The sequence below is a fragment of the Chiloscyllium plagiosum genome, unplaced genomic scaffold (genome assembly GCF_037043375.1).
Source record: "Chiloscyllium plagiosum isolate Xiang-an unplaced genomic scaffold, Cpla_swu_hap1 HiC_scaffold_14, whole genome shotgun sequence".
NCBI lineage: Eukaryota > Metazoa > Chordata > Chondrichthyes > Orectolobiformes > Hemiscylliidae > Chiloscyllium > Chiloscyllium plagiosum.
The window spans coordinates 122,627,891-122,633,890 of record NW_028270152.1 but is presented as its reverse complement, the minus strand read 5'-3'; the positions used below and the strand labels follow the sequence as shown (position 1 = coordinate 122,633,890).

Below are 6,000 nucleotides of genomic sequence, written 5' to 3'. Positions count from 1 at the left end.
GCTGGAAAGTGATGGGGTCCGGGAATAGACAGGATTTTGTTTTACAGGAGGTTGAAAGTTTTAAAACTTATATTCAGACAGTTTAATTTATTTTCTTTAATTTTATTTGCTGTGCAAACAACCTTTACAACATTTTAAAACCAAAATTTACAAACCTTGTGTTAAAGATAAATGTTAAATAAAATCCATCAAACCATCCCTCACTGAAAAAAGATGTGGAAGTTCAATCTCCTGGAAGATAGCAGCAGGAGGAGACCATTCAGCCTTTCAATCCTGCTCCACCATTCAATGGGAAACAGCTGACCATCCAGCTCAGTCTCCTGTTCCTGCTGTGTTCCAATCCCCTTTCATGACTTTACCTCGAAGAACTATATCGAAGTCCTCCTTTAACTTTCCTGACTTTTGTACCAGTGATGTTGCTGTGTTACTGTTTGTGTGTAGGCAGGGGTAATGTGATGGTGCTGCCTCCTGGAGGATGTACTCAGCCTCCCTCATCATCCTGCAGTAACATCAACTGGGTTTTAGCAACTCGAGACAGAAACCGTTTCCAGGATATGGGCATCACTGGCTCAGCCAGCATTTATACCCCATCTCTCGTTACCCTTGAGAAGATGGTAGTGAGCTGCTGTCTTGAACCATTCACAGTCCATTTGGTGCAGATAGACCGACAATGCTGGGAGGGAGAGTGTTGCAGGATTTTGGCCGAGAGATTCTCTATCTTTGGTTCTTCAAATGCTGGTTAACTTAATCATGATCTGCACATGATTCTGAGATTTCAGTTGCAAATCTTCACCATCTAGCACCCTGTATAAAGGAATATTTACAGATTAGAAATTCAGAACAGACAATTCTAGTTTCTCTGGAATATCCTTTTCCCCTTTCTTCCCTCAAAGCTGTAACCCTCCAGCCCACTTACTCTCTCCCACCATTCTGACTCTGCTACCCCCTAATGTACACCCTCCACATTCTCATAGCATTACTGATAAAAAGATCCATGCCACCACTTCCCGTCCCTGGTTAGACTCTGCACCCTTTCTGGGTTCACTTCCTTTCCCTTCAGTTGCTGCAAGTCAGTAATGTAACAGCAGAATGAAACAAAAGGAAACAGAAAGGGAGGTGGCAGATCCTGGACAGAAGAGGAACCTACAGTCTGGGAGAATGGGTCAGATCCTTCTTCGTTCCCCATCAGTTGGTTCCCACCATTACAATGAATTGGGAATAGAGAATGGTCCTCCATGCGTGTAGTGACACTTTGACCCCCCAACTGATCAATACTATGAGCAGATGCATTCCTCCTCCAGCCAATCACAGTGTGAAGTACTTTCCGCAAAGTATACTTACCCAAAGTACATGCTCCAAAACCCACCCATTTTCTGTACATGTACAGTTCTGGGTTTCCCCACACATGCGTGGTCCCTGCCTCAGGGCTTGTGGGAGTTGTAGTCCCCATGAAGCCACTGGAGCCCTGTCTCTGGGAAGTGATTATAAAGTGTAGGCTGGAGGGTTGTGGGTAGGATCCACATACAGACACACAGAACATATGGACTGTCACTGGGTTTTACTGAGACATCTGCTTCCACAACCTGATTTTTTGATGTAAGGAATATAGATTCAGCCAACTGGGGCGTGGAGTGGTTAATAGGAGGAGCAGGTTTTAAGCAGAGGTGGCTCAATTGTTAGCATTGCTGACTCACAGCGTCAGGGACCTGGATTTGATTCCAGCCTTAGGCGACTGTGTGGAGTTTACACGTTCTCCCCGTGTCTGTGCAAGTTTCCTTTGGGTGCTCCAGTTTCATCTCTCAGTCCAAAGATGTGCAGGTTAAGTGGATTGGCTATGCTAAATTCCCACAGTGTCCATGCCTGTGCAGGTTAAGCCATTAACCATGGGAAATACAGGAAATGGGTGAGTCTGAATGGGATGCTCATTATAGGGTTGGTGTGGACTCCATGGACGAATACCCTGTCTCTGCACTGTAGGGACTCTATTCTATTCTCATGAAGAAGAATGTACCTATCTCAAAGTGCTGTGAATCTGGGGAATTCCTTATTCAAAATACAGTGGATGCCAGGACAATAAGCAAATTTACTGAAGAGATACAGATGTTAAATTTGCAATGAGATGAAGGGCGAGAGAGGGAGCAGGTGGGAAAAATCCAGCTGAGACCGAGGTCAGCTCAATCATTATGGTATTAAATGGTGGAGCTGGTTCAAAGGGCTGCATTGCCTCTCCTGGGCTGAGGGCTTATCTTTTTACGGTAATAACTGGAAAGCTGAATCCAAAACTCACTACCTTCACCAAAGGAGATTTTCGGAAAAAGCAGGATAGTCAGGTGGATGAGATAGTGAGGAAGCGTGTGGGAGATAATGATTTTCAAATTTTAAATTGAGGTGAGTTAAAAATCACAACAACAGGTTATAGTCCAGCAGGTTTAATTGGATCATGATGAAGGAGCGACACTCCGAAATCTAGTGTGCTTCCAATTTAACCTGAGGGACTATAACCTGGCGTTGTGTGATTTTAAAATTTTTGTACACCCCAGTCCAACACCGGCATTTCCAAATCATGTGAATGGAGGGGAGACAGTGATGTATGGTTTTAGACTGTGTAGTACATTCACACTGTCCAGAATATTCTACATAGAACATAGAACATAGAACATAGAACAATACAGCACAGAACAGGCCCTTCGGCCCACGATGTTGTGCCGAACTTCTAACCTAGATTAAGTACCCATCCATGTACCTATCCAAATGCCGCTTAAAGGTCGCCAATGATTCCGACTCTACCACTCCCACGGGCAGCGCATTCCATGCCCCCACCACTCTCTGGGTAAAGAACCCACCCCTGACATCTCCCCTATACCTTTCACCCTTCACCTTAAATTTATGTCCCCTTGTAACACTCTGTTGTACCCGGGGAAAAAGTTTCTGACTGTCTACTCTATCTATTCCTCTGATCATCTTATAAACCTCTATCAAGTCACCCCTCATCCTTCGCCGTTCCAACGAGAAAAGGCCGAGAACTCTCAACCTATCCTCGTACGACTTCCTCTCCATTCCAGGCAACATCCTGGTAAATCTTCTCTGCACCCTCTCCAAAGCTTCCACATCTTTCCTAAAGTGAGGCGACCAGAACTGCACACAGTACTCCAACTGTGGCCTAACCAAAGTCCTGTACAGCTGCAACATCACTTCACGACTCTTGAATTCAATCCCTCTGCTAATGAACGATAATACTCCATAGGCCTTCTTACAAACTCTATCCACCTGAGTGGCAACCTTCAAAGATCTATGTACATAGACCCCAAGATCCCTCTGTTCCTCCACCTGACTAAGAACCCTACCATTAACCCTGTATTCCGCATTCTTATTTGTTCTTCCAAAATGGACAACCTCACATTTGGCAGGGTTGAACTCCATCTGCCACTCCTCAGCCCAGCTCTGCATCATATCTAAGTCCCTTTGCAGCCGACAACAGCCCTCCTCACTGTCCACAACTCCACCTATCTTCGTATCATCTGCAAATTTACTGACCCACCCTTTGACTCCCTCATCTAAGTCATTAATAAAAATAACAAACAGCAGAGGACCCAGAACTGATCCCTGCGGAACTCCACTTGTAACTGGGCTCCAGGCTGAATATTTACCATCTACCACCACTCTCTGCCTTCGACCGGTTAGCCAGTTTTCTATCCAATTGGCCAAATTTCCCTCTACCCCATGCCTCCTGACTTTCCGCATAAGCCTACCATGGGGAACCTTATCAAATGCCTTACTAAAATCCATGTACACTACATCCACTGCTCTTCCCTCATCCACATGCTTGGTCACCTCCTCGAAGAATTCAATAAGACTTGTAAGGCAAGACCTACCCTTCACAAATCCGTGCTGGCTGTCCCTAATCAAGCAGTGTCTTTCCAGATACTCATAAATCCTATCCCTCAGTACCCTTTCCATTACTTTGCCTACCACAGAAGTAAGACTAACAGGCCTGTAATTCCCGGGGTTATCCCTATTCCCTTTTTTGAACAGGGGCACAACATTCGCTACTCTCCAGTCCCCTGGTACCACCCCCGTTGCCAGTGAAGACGAGAAGATCATTGCCAACGGTACTGCAATTTCCTCTCTTGCTTCCCACATAATCCTAGGATATATCCCGTCAGGCCCGGGGGACTTGTCTATCCTCAAGTTGTTCAAAATGTCCAACACATCTTCCTTCCTAACAGGTATCTCTTCTAGCTTACCAGTCCATTTCACACTCTCCTCTTCTACAATACGGTCCCTCTCGTTCGTAAATACTGAAGAGAAGTACTTGTTCAAGACCTCTCCTATCTCTTCCGACTCAATACACAGTCTCCCACTACTGTCCTTGATCGGACCTACCCTCGTTCTCGTCATTCTCATGTTTCTCACATACGCATAAAATGCCTTGGGGTTATCCTTGATCCTATCCGCCAACGATTTTTCATGCCCTCTCTTAGCTCTCCTAATCCCTTTCTTCAGGTCCCTTCTGGCTATCCTGTATCCCTCCACTGCTCTGTCTGAATCCTGTTTCCTCAACCTTATGTAAGCCTCCTTCTTCCTCTTTACCAGACATTCAACCTCTCTCGTCAACCAAGGCTCCCTCACACGACCATTTCTTTCCTGCCTGATAGGTACATACATATCATGGACACGTCGTATCTGCTCTTTGAAAAAGTTCCACATTTCCACCACATCCTTCCCTGACAGCCTATGCTCCCAACGGATGCTCCTCAAATCCTGCCTTACAGCATCGTAATTTCCCTTCCCCCAATTATAAAATCTACCTTGTTGTGCGCACCTATCTCTCTCCATAACCAAGGTGAAAGTCACAGAATTGTGGTCACCATCACCAAAATGTTCACCCACTAACAAGCCCTCCACTTGTCCCGGTTCATTACCGAGTACCAAATCCAATATGGCCTCCCCTCTGGTTGGACAATCTACATACTGCGTTAGAAAAGCTTCCTGGACACACTGCACAAACACCGCCCCATCCAATCTACTTGATCTAAAGAGCTTCCAATCAATATTTGGGAAGTTGAAGTCGCCCATGACTACGACCCTGTGGCTTCTGCACCTTTCCAAAATCTGTTTCCCAATCTGTTTCTCCACATCTCTGCTGCTATTGGGGGGCCTATAGTAAACACCCAACAAGGTGACTGCACCTTTCCTATTTCTGACTTCAGCCCATACTACCTCCAGAGGCAGATCCCCCTCAAACTTCCTTTCTGCAGCCGTTATACCATTTCTAATTAGCAATGCCACCCCCCCCTCCCTTTTTCCCACCCTCCCTAATCTTCCTGAAACACCTGTAACCAGGAACCTCCAACAGCCATTCTGTTGTGAATATCTATCCTGTACTTTATTACAAAGCCAAGGTCTCTGACAATGAAAACCAAAACACCCAGGTAACATCGCCTCACCTCATAATCTGATAAAAGACTTGTGTTAAGTATGATTGAATTTAGAATACAGTTGGAAAGCGGGAAGATTAAATCCAATCCCAAGATCCTGTGCTTAAACAAAGGAGACTACAATAGGATGAGGCAGGAGTTGGCTAATATAGACTGGAAGCAAAGACTTTAGGGTGGGACAGTTGACAGACAGTGGAGGAATATCAAAAAAAATTTCAAACTGCTCAGCAAAAGTATATATCAGTGAAAACAAAGGACTGTAGGAAAAGAAGAAATCTGTCATGGGTGGCTAAGGAAATAAGGGAGTTTATCAAATTGAAATAGAAAGCATACAAATTGGCAAAGGCCAAGGAGAATCTAGGAGATTAGAAAAACTTTAAAGATCCACAGAAAGCTAGATGGGATTGAGTAGCTATCCCCAGGGTCAGAATAGCAGTTTACACTGCTAGAGGGGAACCTATTATGTGGGGAACATATGGCCTCTGTAATTGTTGAAGCACTTAACTGTTACCATAGAGATAATCCTGATCAAGTTCAAACTCACAGCACACTGCAAAAGCTT

General features: G+C 45.0%; 1 long non-coding RNA gene across 1 annotated transcript in view; it reads right to left on the bottom strand.

Annotated features, from left to right (window-relative positions):
- Positions 1–459: 459 nt before the first annotated feature.
- The window catches only part of LOC148148202 (uncharacterized), a 31,358-nt gene continuing 25,817 nt past the window's right edge, over positions 460–6,000 (bottom strand). The window contains exon 5 of the long non-coding RNA XR_015759340.1: positions 460–804. This is a non-coding gene — a long non-coding RNA (uncharacterized LOC148148202). The remainder of the gene's footprint in view (positions 805–6,000) is intronic.